The 17,975-nt window shown below is 38.0% G+C and overlaps 1 protein-coding gene and 1 long non-coding RNA gene across 2 annotated transcripts in view; one reads left to right on the top strand and one right to left on the bottom strand.

Annotated features, from left to right (window-relative positions):
• The window catches only part of DSCAM (DS cell adhesion molecule), a 444,911-nt gene that overhangs the window by 209,730 nt on the left and 217,206 nt on the right, over window positions 1–17,975 (bottom strand). The gene's annotated exons all lie outside the window — the stretch shown is intronic.
• LOC107323608 overlaps window positions 1–17,975 on the top strand; it is a 66,380-nt gene that overhangs the window by 39,987 nt on the left and 8,418 nt on the right. Inside the window, exons 2-3 of the long non-coding RNA XR_004309542.1 lie at window positions 13,823–13,921; window positions 16,008–16,171. This is a non-coding gene — a long non-coding RNA (uncharacterized LOC107323608). The remainder of the gene's footprint in view (window positions 1–13,822; window positions 13,922–16,007; window positions 16,172–17,975) is intronic.

Here is a 17,975-nt window from a genome sequence, read left to right on the forward strand (position 1 = left end):
CCAGCTCAGGCTGCCCAGGGCCCCATCCAACCTGGCCTTGAGCGCCTCGAGGGATGGGGCACCACAGCTTCTCTGGGCAGCTGTGCCACCAACTCACTGCCTTCTAGGGAAATAATTTCATCCTAGTATCTAACCCAAATCCCTTTTAATTTAAAATCATTCTCTCTTATCACTGTCTGCCCATGTAAAAAGTCAGTACAGATTCTTGTATTTGATACTTCCTGTTCTTTATCACAAATCTCAATTTTTCTCTCATAAATACCATACCTCAACCACCTTTACAACCTTGAACTTTCTGACAAACTAAGATATTTATTTTGCTTGAAGTCAGATTCCTGTACATCCAGCAAAGTTACTATCTCGCAGCAAATATAAAAATATGAGCACACTGCATTACATTGTCAGAACAGAGGCACTGCATGGTTATGAATGCACACAAGATGACCTGCGCCCTGCTAGTTTGCAATTGCAGCACATTTTCCCTAGAGGTAAAATTCAGACTCACTACAGCTAATTTGGCACTACATGTCAGCAATGTAAAACTAGTCACTCTGTTGTTATGGCTAAGATATAGCATGTTTCTCTTTTTCCAAAGTATATTACAGATTCTGTTAATATGGCCTCTCTCAGAAAAGAGAATGAGACCTCCCACTGAGCCTTTTCTCAATTTTTCCTGTAGTTTTTACAATTCTGAGTAAGCTCAGCACTGTTGGTTCTTTGCTGAAAGTTGGTTTTTATTTTTGCAGACAGTATGCCTGATTTCCTCCCTCTTAGCCAGTCCGCTTTCATGCCCACTGTTTTCCAGATTTAAAGCCCCACCTTCTTATTGGGATTGTTCAGCCTAGGGAGCAGGAGGCTTTTGGGACACCTTATAGACCAGGTATTCCAGCTTTCCAGTATCTCAAGGAGACTTAGAGGAAAGCTGAGGAGGGACCCTTTATCAGGCTGTGCAGTGACATGACGCGGGATTAAACAAAAAGAGAATGTATTTAGATTACATATGAATAAGACATTCCCTACTATGAGGGTGGTAAGGCACTGGCACAGGCTGGCCAGAGAAGCTGCAGATACCCCATCCCTGACACTGTTCAGGGTTGGATTGTTTGGGGCACTAGGCAGTTTGGTCTAATGAAAGGTGTCCCTTCCTATAGCTAGCGGATTGAAACCGGATCATCTCCATGGTCTCCAATTCATACCTTTCTGCATTGTTTTATGATTATGTTGGACAACCAGAAAGTTCTTAATCTGCCCCAGACAACTGGTACCCATGCACTTGCTAGAGCCTAGAAGAGCCAAAATTGAGATAACAAAGGAACAATTATGCATATACTATATATAGAGCTGAAATGAATTTCAGTTACAAACAAGCATGTATTCTAAGTTTGGCGATCTCTCTTTTTATCCAGAAAGCTCACAGAGAAAGAATAGTTATGCTAATTCTGTAATGAGGAGGTTACACACAGCTTTCCAATCTCTTCTTAAGATGAGGGAGAGCAAAAAGCAACAAAACCAGACAAATCATCTACCTAGAAATATTGGTTAATTGCATAAGTGCCATGTAGAAAAGAAGAAACATCAAAACTTTTCTTAGAGATACAGCTTGTAGCCATGACAGCTTGCCTTGTGTAGGAGGGAGGCCACTGATGTTCACAACAGCAGAAAGCCTCTCCGTGACTGACAATAAACTTATTCCTGAAGCAGTGTATAATAATTCAATGCAGTACAGTTACAGTGTTGTAAACTGGAGGTGCTAAAGCTGTGCTTCACCAGTGAATGGTGGCAACTTCCCACGCAGCTGGGTGGAAAGGTACTTGTGTTGGCAGGGAGGGCATCAAAGACTACTACACTCTCAGATGGTTCAGGCAGCCATCAGGAAACCACAGAATTAACCCCCAAACAAGGGAATTACAGTCAAAATAACATCACCACATCCATAGCTAAGCCCTCTATGAGAAAGAAAATGCAAGCCCTCCCACTTAATATACTGATTGTACACACTAAGCAAAACCTAGAAGTTTGAGGAGGAACTAAGCTTCTCAAATAGAAAATTCATAGCTTATGTGCAAATTTCATATTGAGCACTGTCACTTGAATAGCAAATGCTGCAAAGGATGGCAGTAATTTTTTAACCACCACCTGCAACAGAAGGAATCTGTGACTGTTCTGATCACAGGGCTGACAACTTACCAGGTACAACATCGTCTCTATTTGTGAAGAAGGGTAGATCAGAGGGAGCATGACACAGGCCACTGTGTTTTTCTCCCCAGCTCAATTAGGAAACTGCTGTCTTTTATTCTCAGCAATCTCCTTTTATTTTGTCTCATACGCCTTTCCCACTTCAGCACTGAATCTGAATGTGGAGACAATGTGTGTCACCCCAGGTAATTATTTAGGTGCTAACAGTACATGACCTGCAAAATCAGGTTACCCAAAATGGCCCCTGGTGCTATGTTGACAAATTCTGGATCACAAAAGAACTAAACACTACATACAAACAAATACAGCCCCCCTTGTGGGGAGTAACAAAACCACCACCATGGTTCTTAATAGAAAAAGGACTAAGAAAACATATTTGCTTTCAAAATGCAGTGTTTCTTGCTTGCTTCTCAGAAGTCTATAGTAATTAAGGACAAATAGCAACTTAAATGCATTTTGTTTTATTTGCAACACTGAAAGTTACAATTTTCTTTCACTGAGAAGGAACGATGTGTTTCTTTCCAGTAGGGAGGAAATTGTTCTGTGTTTGTAATGACATTACACTGCCTCTCATGGATTGCAGCAAACCTAAGGGCTTGAGAAAGAGAAAGGGCACATGAAGTACAGTACATCTTAGATGTTTGAGTAAAAAGCTGTATATACATACATGCACAAGTAAGGAGTAAATAAACTTTTTTGTCTTTTTAATAATCAGAGTCAACTCTTAGTCAAAACACTTGGAAGATTTGGGCCTGGCAGAAATATCAGTGATTTTTTTAGATTCTACTTTCTTTCTAGTAAAGTAGCAATAAGCTGAAACAAGAAAATGATGGATCCAAATACATTTTGAAGAAAATGAAGATCGCAATAGTGCTCAAAATTTACAGTGCAATTCCACCATCATATTTCTTACAGTAAAAGTTGTTATAAAGAGAGAACTTTTTTTCATGTCACTTGTAGAATTAAAATACTGAAGTGAAAAAACACATTTGTTCACAACAATTGGGGTTTATTTCATGAAAAATTAGAATTAGTGTCCTCACCTATGCTTCACAGTTGTGTAAATGAGCAATAGTGTTAGTAAGCCCTATTTAGACTTTCAGATCTTTGGGACGAAGACCATTAAGTTCATACATTTTGGATCCCTGTTGAAGTCAGTTTAAAGGAGTGACCATTCATAAACTTTGCTGAAGAGTAAGCACTCATCTCAATGGGATCTGCAGAGAGACTCCTCACAGAGGATCCATGAGAATGCACCCACTTTCCTCCTCCTGCCCCCTCCCTTGCTGCAGTAAGACCTCCTAAGGACTTCGAGGTCATCTGCCCTTTACTTCTACCACTAGTCACCTCTTATGATTCAGGTCCCTCTTTAGGGCAGCGTAATTCAGTTCTTTCGGCTTTACCATGATGTTGAAAGCTTCCTCCAAGCTAAGCTGATACACAAAGCAGGTACTGCTTTGAGCTCTTTTTCCTACGAGTCTGGCTGCCTTGCTGTCATTCTCAAATGTGGAAAGTAAAGCTCACATACAACAGACTGCAGCAATGGCTCAACTAGCAAGGAACTGCTGGATATCATTACTGAAAACAACACTGCAGAAGCACTGATGTGCTTCTTTGCACATCACTGTTATTTGGAAAATGCTTTTACTACAGAGAAATTGAATAGTACACATGCATCTCATAAAACTTTGTTTACACAGTTCCGAGGGAATTGTTTCATGTCTGAAGTTCTAACACTTGTAAGAGAAAGAGTTTTGTCAGGTAGCAGTCAAAATATTACCCTATCGCATGTGGCTAAAGATAACTAGCTCTAAAGAGATTTTTTTGCTGATGCTGTTATTGGCCAAAAACAGATTTTAAAGGACTCATAATGCAACGACAAACTGCACTCTATTATTTTGATGTCTACCACAAGTATTACAAGTTCAAATATTATCCTAGTAAAACACTCTCTGATACCACCTTCATCTATATCTCCTCCTTGCTCAAACTCAGAAATCTGCTAAGGAAAACCCGAGTTTTAAGACTGTAATGCCAATATATATATATAATATTCAGACATTGAGGGAAGCTGATTAGTAGCCACTGATAATATCCAGAAGTTTATATATCTTTGTATTCAGAAGCTTTGCATACCAGTGTTGCCAGGAGAGTGCAGCAACCCCTCATACTACCTAGAAATGAACAATTTAACTGTAATATATGAGAAACAGCGCAATCAAGGAATGAATTAGGTTTAACAAAACTTAGAGAGCTGGCATCACATTTTTCCCAGCCAATAAATCAGCTGCAGGCAGGTAGATACACCTCCAGCAGCTATATGAGATCCTAAGTTGCAAGGTTGACAGCTCCAAGTAAACCACAGAATGGCAGAAGTCGGAAAGATCTCTGGAGATCATATGTTCCAGCCCCCTGCCCAAGCAGGACCATGTAAAGCAGCATGCCTAGGACCGTATCAAGACTTGTAAAGTACAATATCCAAGTTTTGAGGCAACTTAGATTTAGATGACCACAGAAAAGCTGAACTGGGAGTGAAACTCAGACATTTCTAGCTAGGACACAGTTCATTCTGCATCTGCAATTCGTTTTTCTAAGAGCAGACCAGGCTATAATTAAACCTTCAAGTTGCAAATCTGACACTTGAAGTGTTGTCATGCTTCTGCACGAAAGAGTGCAAATACCTTTTCAGATACTGTTTCTTGTTGCCATGACTGTCAAGGTTGTCTGGTCATCTTCAGAATCACCCTTGCTCAGGTGTCAGAATTGTTAATGGTCATGCTAATGGCTACCAAGTATGGCAAATTTCCACTGCATTAGTGGTGATGGAAAACATAAGTTTTCCTTAATATCTGCAGAAACTGATGAAAATAAACCAGGGGAGGCATTTCTTGGATTTGTGAATGTGTTATAGGCACTAATGTAAATACAATTTTAAAAAAAAATCACAGCATAACCATCTGCAAAGGGTGTGATAAATATTTCTGGAACAGTTTGCTGATGGTCCTGACAGGCATGAAATTCCATAATAAAGCAGTGAAAAACATACCTATGTGCACTCAAGCTACTCAATTCTGTTAGATTTTTCCAGCAAAGGAAGGAAAAATAAAATCAGAAATTCCTGGCAGTCACTATCCCCAGCCTTTTTTCATCTGCAGCTCAGATTGTGGCATCCAGTGAACAGAGAACAATCAGTCCATGGAAATCTGCCTTCAGGATCCTGGCACATGCATTCCTAAAATCTAATGTTTAAAAGCTATCTTTTGTGACTTGTAGCAGAAATATATCCTGTCAAATAATTCCATTTTGGTGCAAAGTTTTAAAGATATCATGGCTTTTCTGTTTCCCCAGGGTGTATCATGGTTTCCAAATAGGACAGAGTCTATACGAAAGTGCAGAAACAGAAGGGAAAATTTGGATGTGGTGAGGTGATTGAATAAGTTGCCCAGAGAGGCTGTGAACGCTCTGTCCCTGGAGGTGTTTAAGGCCAGGTTGAAAGGGGCCCTGGGTAATCTGATCTACTAAATATAACAGCGGGCAACCCTGCCTGTGGCAGGGCAGTTGGAACCTGATGATCCATAAGGTCCCTTCCAACCCAAACCAGTCTGTGATTCTGATTCTGTGAAAACACAGACAAGCAAGATATGGCTTTTAATTAATTTATTTTTTTTTTCTAGCACAGATTAATTCAAATAATCCAAACACTAAACTCATAAAACTACACAAATTCACTACATTTTGGGTTTTAATTGTAAACCACCATATCAAAGTTCAAATTTCAATCAAGATCATCACATCTGATCTTTTTAAAGCCTGGAAATGATTTGCTACACAAGCAAATGGTTCTTTTTGGTGCTTTTTAAAGCTCTTACCATCAGTCTGCTATAATTACAGGATGAATAAGGATAAACATGTAGGAAGGCACCCCTCCTTACAAATCAGCTGGAAGCCAGTTGTTATGATCTAAAACATTTCCATGCTTCTGCTCTGGCAATGTTTACGCATTTGTAAACATCCTAAAATGCCACGTAGGAAGGGAAGTGAGAGTAAATACTGGGAACACAGAAAGCAATTTCAATCAAAGAACTAGTGAAGGAAAAATGGCATGACCGCACACACACAGAGATCCTTGGAAATCTGTCATCATCTTTTTCATTTCTAGATATCACTGTAAATCAAAGCATGATAATATAGGTGAAAAAAAACAACCTTATTCTTCCTCCCTTATCAAAATCCCCTGATTTTTTGGATTATAATAGTATTTCCCAATACTGTTTGGAACACAAACCAACAAGCTAAGCGCTTATTAATGTACTGAGCTAATGTTGAACTTCATAATTTTATACTTTTTGATAGCTGGACATCCTATTCATAGTAACAAGCACTGGGCTCAAATTTTCTCCTCTGGCATCAAGATGATAGAAGCCTGATTTCCATTAATTAATATCTATGTCATTAGAGAATTTTCCAAACAAAATACAGAAGAAGTAAACTATGATGAAAAGCAAATGGTATGCTAGCTTTACTTCATTCTTTTCATGTTTCCATTAACAAACATGAACTTGAACTCAAACTCTTCCAGAGAAAGGGTAAAGATCCAGATTTTCAATAAGAAAAGCACTGCTAACCTAGGTCATCTTAGAATCTGTCATTTCTGGCTTCAGGGGATGAAAAGAAGAAAGGTACAGTGGCACAGAAAGTTGAAAACACATCCAGAGTTGACCATTTCTTACAAGGGCATCAAAGCAAATGAAACCAAGTTTCTTTTGCAGCAAAGCTGGCTTTTTTGGTGCAGTATGGAGCACAAACATTGACTGAAGCTCTTCCTGTCATTGAGGTATTCACAGCAACTACTGCCTGTTCTTGTGAACTAAGTAATAGCTGAGCCCAAAGTTTCCTTTGGTAGGAACACTGGTTATGGCTTCTGCCCTTGTTTGCACTTCCTCAAAACTCGTACAACTGTATCTCTGGGATCATCTGTATTTATCAGATGTAGCAGAACCTATTGGTCAGCATGTACGATAGCTGCTAGGCCTGGAAGGAAGAGCTAGGAAGAAGGATATGGGCAGAGATGGTAACATAAGATCAGCAACAAGGATGGATAAGTCTTGTTTTCTTCAGAAGTCAGAATTATTCTTTTGCTTTTGACACAGGCTGGGCTGAACTTTCACTGTGGTGAGATAAATTCATTTAATAGTCCAAGTTCAGTGTAGGAAATAGTAACAAGACATATAAAGCATGCAATCTCTGTGGTACTTAATCATAACCAGACAGGTGGCAACACAAGAAGAATATGCATCTGTGCATGAATGATGAGCTACATTTGCATTATCTGAAAAACTGGTCATAAATTTGCAATAGTTATGATGGATAAAAATGACCATCTGCCTGTTACATCTAGAACAGGAAAAATCTGTGACAATTTTACACATTTTACCCGTGTTCCATGATGCATTTGCAATGAGGTGATTAATATGAAAGATAAGCACAAAATCAAGAATTGCCTTTGTTTCATCACTGTACTCCCAGTGTTTTAAGTCAAAAAGAGAAAAAATCTGAAAAAAAACCCTAAAAAAATGGAAATTCTTGTAATCTATTTGCCTATATCTGATGCCTATAACAGGAGATATGAAAATTGATTTCTACATTTTATGATAAAATTAGCCATACTCTCTATCTGTGAAAATTGATCTGCTATTTGCACAAACCATGCCGTTTGATGTTCTCAGTCACTGGCTGTAAACTGCAGCTAGAATTGAACATTTTCATTTAAGTTGCATTTGTTAGTTGAACAGTGATGACTGCATATAGAATCCAAGTGACATTCCAAACCAGCTCTGACATTTCAAGCTTGTTCTTGTCATCTAATGTTAAACAACACAACTACTTTCCCAGTTTATTTCAATTTTACCGTATTTCTTTAAAAATAAATAAATAAATAGATAACTAAATAAATATAATCATGTAACCTTTCTCTTTATAGTGACCACTGAATCATCAAGGAATGCATATACCTTCTTCTTTAGGATGAAAGCACTTTTGAGAAGGTGAAGGGGAAACATTAGAAAAGCTTGGCTCTGTCCTGTCATGTTGTCTTAGTGTGACATGAAATTCTGTGACATGTGACATTAAAAAAGGTCACTTTGACAACCAGACTACTAGAATGCCAGCGTATTTTTCACTACTGCTGGCAAATGAATGCCAAATTATGTGATGTCTGCAACTAAAAATATATACATATACATACATATATATATATGTGTGTGTGTGTGTTTGTGAGGAGCATGCTGGAGCACTACAGAGCTTCACCATTCTCTCCACCTTTCACATTTCTTTTCAGCAACTAAGAATTTTCTTAGTTGTAATGAGGGTAGGATTCTGTTTGTTTGTTTGTTTTTATAAAGGATTTATTTAATATGTGAATGACTTAATCATCCCTTCTTACTACATCCAGTAGGAAAAGAAGCAGAATGGCATTTTTAGTATTGTTTCAAATTTAGAAGGAGTCAGAGGAAGAAATGTCAGACAACCCCAGATCCTTCCTTTGATGATTAACCAGAATTTCTGAAAAACATCTGGGAGCCTCCAGATTTGTTCTGAAACAACAGGGGCTCCAATTGATGTCACATCAGCCAACTACCCTTGTATTTAAGCTTTATCTTTTAAAAAAGAATCGCGTTCTTAATGTATGATGTGATGGTTCCTAACCTACACCCAGAATATGTAGCATAGGTCGAACAGGGAGAAAATATGATGAAGCTTTTCTGGAGATCAGAAATGGCCTCTATTTTTCTTGAATTTCTTTGTACTCACCATAACAAATATACGGGTCATTGCAGTATATGTACCATCAGCTTTTTACATTTTTAAAAATTTCTGGTTGATTTTGGTGGGGGTGACAGGGTACCAAACACTGGAAAATATCTTAGGTGTTGTGTAGACATGTTGGATCACTGCTATGGTCTATAGGCAGATACTACCAATGTGATGCACTAGTATACAGATGGTGTTTGTTTACTGAGTTCACTATGGATGTGGAATTCCAGATGGTGACATATCAGGACTTTTCTTAAGGGCTTAGATTAGTCTTGCCAAAATTTGTCTGCTTAAATTGTATAGATTTCTTGGAAGACAGTACTCAACAATAGTTAAAGCACGTGGCTTTAGAGCTTTGCTCAAGAGGCAAGAAAATACTCCTCTATTATAGGCTGTAAAGCTGTGTTGTAGAACCTCAAATGATTTAAAATTTTATCTCAGAAGCACTCAGGTTAGATATGAGAAAGACAAATTATATTTATCAAGCCCAAACAAAAATAAAATGCAAAAATGAGTATACGGATGGTGTAATGAAAGTGATTTGAATCCCACTTTCATAATGAGTATTTTAAAAAACAAACTCGTCCATTCTCATTTACTGCCAAAGATTTACAGTTCTATATCATTTGAAAAAATTCACACTGTTTAAAAAGAAACGAGTAGCTTTCTTCATATCAAAACAGAGTACTTCTGAGAGAAATCTTTTCCTTATCTGCTGCTTTCACCTCTCAACCTTCCTCTTTTCATTCCTCCACCAGCTTTCCCTTTCTCAATCATATCAAGCAAAAATTACTTGTTATTCTCACTAAGGTGTTTTATTTTTTACCCACGTGTTCCTCATATCTGTTCACTCATGGAAGGGTGATTTTGGCATCCTCTCGCCCTGCATTCCCTGCTCCCTGCACCTTTCACAAACTCACACCTGGAAGGAGTTCCTTAGCCCTTTCCGATCACCATATTCCTTCAGACGTCCTTGTAAGACTCTCTTCTGCTCTGATGCCTATGGAAACTTAACTGTTTCTGCTACACACCGCACCATGATGACGAGTACTATCTCACTGCTTCCTTGTTCACACCGTTGGTCTGAAATTATCTGCTCTGCCTTTACTTACCATAGAATCATAGAAACATTTGAATTGGAAGGGACCTTGAAACATCACCTAATGTCAAGCTCCCCTGAAATGACCAGGGACACCTACAACTACATCAGGTTGCTTAGAGCCTTGTCCAGTAATTGTTCTGCTGTATGCTTGTACATAACCTCAGAAAACTGGGTATGATAATATATTTTTAAATCTACTGAAGGGAATGGAAGAAACAGGCTCATCAAGTACTTCTTCAGGTCTATCATTTTTCTTCTCTTAGCCTAAAGGAAAACCTCTGCTTTTACAAATATTGCCTCTCTGATACCCTTACAGAGAAACAGATGAAAGACCACCACCATAACTGTAATATGAATATGCAGCAAATCAATATTCCTATTTACAGAGACACCTATGATGCTCAAGGTCACGTGGTACTTTCAGTTTCTGGATAAAATTAGCATTATAAGACAAGTTAATCTTGAACCCTGCAGTAGGACACTACAGTTAGAGCTTATCCGCAAAGGAGGTCAGGGCAGTTTCAGCAGTTCTTGCGTATCCACACCAGATTTCCTGTTAATGCTGATCCCAGAGAAGATCTGAGCATGAAACAGGAGAAATGACTGCAAGGGAATTCCCCTCAAGCATATGGAGTTACCAGCAAAACATTTTTTACAGACAATGATCAATTTATTGTGACATGCAAAATGTACTGTCTAAGATGTATGAGTTATCAATGGGTTAACAAATAAAGAGGCATTACTGGATGACTGAAATTAATATTGCACCTGTGGCTCACTACTTGATCTTCTGGACTGAAAGTCAGTCAGAATATGCAACCGCTGAACAGTTACTATACAAAATAAAAAATACCTTTGATATTTTTATTCTCCACTGAAAGCCAGTTAGTTCTCGGTACCCTACTGGGGTCTATGCTAATCTTCTTTATATACTACCTACAGAACTATAAATCAGCATGTCAATTGTTATTTTAATGGTAATATTGTCATTTTTTCCCCATCAGAAGAAAACTGCCTAAGTATATCCACACATTATGTGCAAGAGGGGAGAGGGTCCAAAACTTTTCCTTGCACAAGGGGAAACAAAATCCACAGATTTTCAAGCAGGAAAGCTGTTACCAGTACTTTGCTTATCAGGTTCTAGATTACTATTTTATTCCATTCTTTGGAGACAAGCAGTGGTAATAAAGTAATAGAGCATATCCAGCAATTCAGTTCTGCCATGAACTTTACTAGAAGATCATGGAATAATCATAGAATCATCAAGGTTGGAAAAGGCCTTCAAGATCATCCAGTCCAACTGTCCAACTATCACCATTATTTCCCTACTAAACCATGTGCAGCATCTAAACATGTCTTGAACACCTCCAGGAATGGTGACTACAGAATCTCCCTGGGCGGCCCATTGCAGCACCTGACCCCTCTTTCAGAAAAGAAATTTTGCCAGACATCAACCTGAATTTCCCCTGGTGCAACCTGAGGCCATTCCCTCTTGTTCTATCTCTAGTTAGGGGGGAGAAGGGGCTGATCCCCATCTCTCCACAACCTCCTTTCAGGTGGTTGTAGAGAGCAATCAGGTCTCTTCTGAGCCTCCTTTTCTCCAGACTGAACAATCCCAGTTCCCTCAACCATAATAAAACCTCAAATGATGCAAGGTCAGACTGAACAATAATTCTGTCTGGCTTTCACACCACAAACAAATCTTACAGCTGTGCACAAGCTGAATGTCAGTCATGAGGATGAATGAAGGTTGCATAATATTTGAAATGCTCAAAATCAAAGTACCATATATTTTTAATCACTGTTATTAAATATCTGAGCTGTTCTTTCAGAGACATAAAACCAAGAAAAACACTGATGCTCAGCTAACATTTTAGCCAATGAATATAGCAATTTCACTGCATCCCTGGTGTTCAGAAAGCAAACTGAGCGAAGAATTTGTACTGAAATATCCCCTAGAATGAACACTTCTGAAAGAATTAAGGCAAATTTCTATGCAAACCCCAAAAGGAGAAAGCTTACTGAATTCCAAAATCTGTTCTTCATGTTTATATTCAGCTCATTGCACTGGCATATCTTTTTTTATTCTTTAGACTTCCATCAAGACAATTCCTAATTGTTAACATAACTGCCTAAAGCCTTTTAGGTGTAAATCAGTAAGCGATGAAGTGAGGTGGAAAAGTAGCTTCCCTCTGACAGATGCCTTCTTGAAAATGAGGTGATAATAGGTAAAATGGAATTAAGAAGACTAATGACATACAATAACAAGCCTGTCTAATTGTGAAGATTTAATTAAAGTGGATCTGCTGTGATGCTGATGTGATTATTAAAAGAATATCTTGCTTTCTGTGTTAGATCAAGCTGCTATTTCAATATAATGTAATCTAGATCTTTTAAAAGGTCTAGATCCTAGTAAATCATAGAATACTTTACTCAATTGCTTAGGATATATATATATCAACAGATTTTGGCAAAAAATCAGTATTGCTGAGATGCTTCTGAAGTGTATTATATGGTAAGTCTTGCCATTTTGCAACACACTTAGTGCCTGCAATTTTTATAAACAAAATGCTGTGGGTGATAAAAATGCTGGACGAATGCTAGATTGCAGAATACACAACAACATAAGTTTAGGTGGCTTGTGACAGCTTTAAAGTTGCTCTCAACCCTTTCATATTGAATTATATTTTCAACCGCAGCTAGCACCAGATGCTGTTTGGCATTAGAGGGTATGTATTGAGCACTTGCACCATCAGTGAAAAGCTACTTACTATCTTAGATTAGTAATTCAGAGCAGAAGTCCAGCTTATCTCAAGAAATCCTGATCCGGACACTTAAGCAGTTGGTAAGAATTGTTCATTGTTCCTCCTTCCAGACCAGTCCCAACATCCAAATGTTCAAGGCAATCAAACATAAGTCATGAGTGTAAAAAGAGAAAGATACAGCTGGACTCAGTTTTCAGAACACTTTGTTTAAAATCTTAGCTATTTCAAATAAAGTATTTATCTTATATCTGCTTACATTTACATGTCTTAATGCTGTCTTACATTCATATTTCAGCATTTGCACATTCTCCTATTATTCTCTTCTCAATATCCTTTCACTGCCTTGGTCTCTGTTTTACAGTGACCTTAATAATTCTGATGTTCAAGGAACTCAGCATCTGTCCTTGGAAACTGTTGGAATGTGCAAGATGTATTGTTGTACTGTGAGTCGAGTTCTTGCATGACCCTTTCCTTCCCCTCAGCTGACTTTTCTTATTCATATGGAGTGAATTTTTGCACCCTGTCAAAACCCTTCAATACATTCATGCTTTGGGAGATTTTGACTACCAGTTAAATCCAGATTTAAGATTTTTCTGAAAAACAGACTCAAATGTTATGCAGGGACAGTGCATAGATTGAATTCTGCAAGCCTCTGCAGTAAGAGAGCCTAGGTATGCTTATCTTCCTACATGTCCAAAAATCTCAAGCCATATGGACAGATCAGTTGTGGAAAAGCAAGCATACTACAGCTCAGCTCAGCTCAATGCAGTTTTCCCTGTCTACTACTTTAAAAACGGTATGTTTATGTTGATGTTGCTCTATGGGTGGGCTAGCACCCAAAAGTTTGGAGAGCAAGCAGAATCATGAGGTAAGGCACACATGAACCCACACTCAGGCCTACCAATCACTGTGTAACACAGGTGCATTTTCTCTGTCTGTTTTGCAGTGTCTCCATGTAATAACCCAAAGGCTCCAAGGACAGAATGGGGCTTTACTGAAGAATCTCAGACTGATTGAATTTATCCCAAATGCAACTACTTATCAGGTAATATAAATTCTCTTATTGTCTAATTTAAATTAAGCAGAATTTCCCAGTGGAGGGAAAGCTTCTTTTCCCGGTACAAAGCAATAATAAAAATTAACAGCAGATGGTACATGATCTACGAGGCACTCAGATAGTCATTCAATTTTTTTTTTTTCAATCCTTTCACATGCAATCTTCATTCTTTTTTCTTCCAGTCACAGATACACCTAATGGGAGAAAAATATCTTTTCTAGAGAACACTGGGCTCAAATTTGACCCTGCAAATACCACTGTCACAGAATTTTTGGGACTCGATGGGACCTCAAAAGATTATCAAATCCAACCTGCTGTCAAAGCAGGATTCCTACAATATACACACAGGTAGGCATACTGACAGGTTTTGAATTTCTTCATAGAAGAAGACTCCACAACCTCTCTGGGCTGCCTGTTCCAGCATTCTGTCATCCTTTCTGCAAAGATTTTCCTCTTGTTCATATGGTAGTTCTGTGTTGCAGTTAGAGCCCATTGACACTTGTCCTGCTGCTGCACAATACTTGAAAGGGCTTGGCCCTATCCACTTGATATCTGCCCTTTAGATATTCATAAGCATTGACAAGGTTCCCCCCTCAGCCTTCTCTTTTCCAGGCTGAAGAGTTCCAGTTCACTTTCCTCATATAGGAACTGATTCTGGTCCTGCATCATCTTTGTGGCTCTCCATTGTACTCTCTCTAGAAGATACCTGTCATTTTGAACTGTGGAGCCCAGAATTGGACACAGTGTTCTAGATCACCAGGGCAGAGTAGAAGGGGAGAATTACTTCTCCTGACCTGCCGGCCATGGTCTTTTGTAATGAGCCCCATCATACTTGTAGGCAAGATGAGAAATGGAAAAAAAATCACATTTTACATAGGCCAGATAAATGGTTATAGGCTTGAGATGGTAGCCTGCAAGCAGTGGGAAAACAACTAGATTTTTGACCCCAAGAAGCTACTCTGATACATTCTGTTTTCTCTAGTCTTGTATTAACTGATCCAACACATTAGAAAGCACATCCACCCAGGGTTTCCTCCATTTTCAGCTTGTCAAATATTGTTCTGCTTTCACACACCATTTTTCAGATGTATTCTCCTCACCCTTTCAACACTACATTTAAGACCTGTATATCCAAATTTATTTTAGTGCTGTTTTAAGTAAGTTGAAACATCTTATCTTCACCATCAGCATCAGTAATGATACCACTGAGGAGACTGTGATTTAAAGGCTGGTCTTCAGCATGAAAATATTGAACAAATTTAGTTTCACAAGGTCCAGAAAAACAACAGATTTTTCTCTATTATTTAGAAAATCCATATTCAGCAGCTGAATAATAAAAATTAAAAGTCTATAAATGCCCATTTTACAATAATTTTGCTCTTTTTCTGCTCATCATCTTTTAAACATATGCATTTTAAAACTGAATAAATTGCCTCTGTTTTTCACTCAATTCTCTTTAACTTTTCTTCTCCCTTTCTAGCTCACTTGTTCTTATTTCTAAAAACAGAACTGAGAGGCTTTGCTCTCAGTACATTCTCTTATTTTAAAAAACATTTAAATTCTCCCTAACTCATTAAGTCATTAAAAAAAAATTATATGTATATGTATATACATATATACATACATATACATATGGGCTTGTCACAGCCTTTAAGCTGTAGTGATGGCAATACTTGCTCCATTCCTACTGGGTCATGTTAAATGCCAACAAAGCTACTTATATGTTCTTGCTCCTAGAATGAGGAAAATATTAAGAACTGACAGTGAGAAAGAACTTTCTCACTGACAGAATTTTGCTTGAGATGTCCAGGTTGAGGAAGGACTGAAAATTGTTGAATAAAGAGTAGCCGCAATATGTTGAAACTTTTGAATGTCTGAGGACAACTCCTGTTTACTAGCTGTCCCACCAATGGTAGGAGTGGGGTAACAGACTTAACTGTCTTAGGATATCTGTCACCTGGAGTCCCCAGGTGAGTTAATGAAGAAATAGACTCTGCAGTTTTAATTAAATACTGATTGTCTGTCCTCAAAGTACTTCTTTGTTGAAGAAAGTCATAATCCGTTTGCTTTCCAGACAGGAAACATGGCTGAAAATATAAAACATTATCAAAATTCCCAGAAGAAACCACTGCTAAAATGCAAAGCCATAAGGAGGCTTGTGGATTCACAAAGACCTTAAAACACATCTGACAGCAGAGGGCATCACAGAATCCAAGACAGCTGTTGCTTTAATGGCAGGTAATTTCTTTTTAATTCCTTTACGAGCTGAGAAGGACAGTCAGTCATAACCTCATTATGCAAAAAGAAAGGGGAGAACTCAGAACTTCTGGGCTTACCTCTCTCACATTTACAAAAGGAAGAGATCTTGATACAAAACAAAAAGCACACTCGTCATCCCAGTAAAATCACATTGCAATTTAAAATTTCAGAGAGAGATAAAAATGAAAAAATAAATATCCAGTCAATATATTCAGAAATAAAATATTCAGTTTCTGCCACTTTACCTCCCTGTTCCAAATAAGATCAGTTGTGTTTTAATTTATCAAGGAAAAGAAGGGAAAGAATCATTTCTGTGCAGTCTGCGAGTGACCTTTTCATAGAAGGCATTATAAAAAGCAGAACACAAAAGATTGATGTGTGATAAAAGATCTCCCATGATCAACTCAAATTTAAGTAGATTTTCCATAGAAATATAGACATTCTGTCTATCTCAGGCAACCACACAGGCAACAATTTCAGACAGAAAATGGAAAGACAGAATTAGAGAGATGGAAATAAAGCTGGACCTGGAAAAGGAAATGAAAAATGCAAAATACAGTAATGAAGAAATTGCAGTCTCTCTCTCTCTCTCTCTTTTTTTTTTTTTTTTCCTTTTTTTCTTTTATTGTTACATAAAGAATAACAAAGAATAACTTGCCCAAACACTTTTTTTTTGTTGTTGTTGTTATATGAAGCCTATTTTTTCCATGGCATCCTCTGTCTGTAAGACAGGTGATAGAAACAGAACATGCTTGTATTGTTTCCTTTGATAGGCAAGAAAAAATATGTCCCTACTGAAATCATCCTTTCATTAATTCACTGTCTTACTATTCCTCAGTATTCAGATATAGCTAAACTAACTGCCTCATCCTGCAAATCTTTATGTGGAGGAGCATCTATCCTCACTGCAAGACTTCTCATCACTAAGTAACAGCCTGGTGTGACAAGCAACATTTAAGGAACAAGTAGACAAATGGCAGCTTGGGGCAATATTACTATGGTAGCAAACCATCCTGTCCTACTCTTCTGTATTACTTGTGAGCTCTGCTATCTTAGTGCACTGACTGGGATTTGACCCGGAAGAATGCTCCAATCCACAAGGCAACCCCAGAGGGAGCTTATGTATAAATGATGTTACAACATGCACAAAAGGCAATGGAGGAGAGAAATCTCTGTATACATTCACAGCTCTCAATTATGTTAATTGGGATCTTTGCCATGTGGCCAACCAATGTCTTTCTTTAAAGTACTTCAAAGAGTCCTAAGCCCTAGTATACTGACCATCCTCATTCCCTCCTCTGCAGCTTTTTCAGCTTCTCTACATACATCTCTGCAGCTGTTTTCAAGCTGTGTTTTCACCAAAACTAGATCCTTTAACATTAACATAAGCTTATTCCTCTTGTTAACACATAGTGTCAGTTCAATGGCCACTTCTACCAAGGCACTCCACTCACTTTGGCAAAGTTACTTCTCATTTAAGAAAAAAAAATTCAGTAACACAGTAGTGCAGCAGTGGACCAGGCTGACTAAGAAGGTAATGAAATTCCAACATGCAATTATAAGCTATGTGTCAATACATTTCTTTGGAAAAGTGTCTCTAGGGTCATTTGTGGGAACAATAATAGAAAGAATTTCAGTTTCCTATATGCCTGTAAGACTACTTTTTAAGTTATAAGAAATCTCAATATTCAAGAATCATTTTGCAGAGAAGTAATTTGCAATTATAATTTGTCCCTATATTGCTATACAAGATTGTTTATAGGAAGACAAATAGGACAGAATG

The sequence above is a fragment of the Coturnix japonica genome, chromosome 1 (genome assembly GCF_001577835.2).
Source record: "Coturnix japonica isolate 7356 chromosome 1, Coturnix japonica 2.1, whole genome shotgun sequence".
In the NCBI taxonomy this organism is placed as follows: domain Eukaryota; kingdom Metazoa; phylum Chordata; class Aves; order Galliformes; family Phasianidae; genus Coturnix; species Coturnix japonica.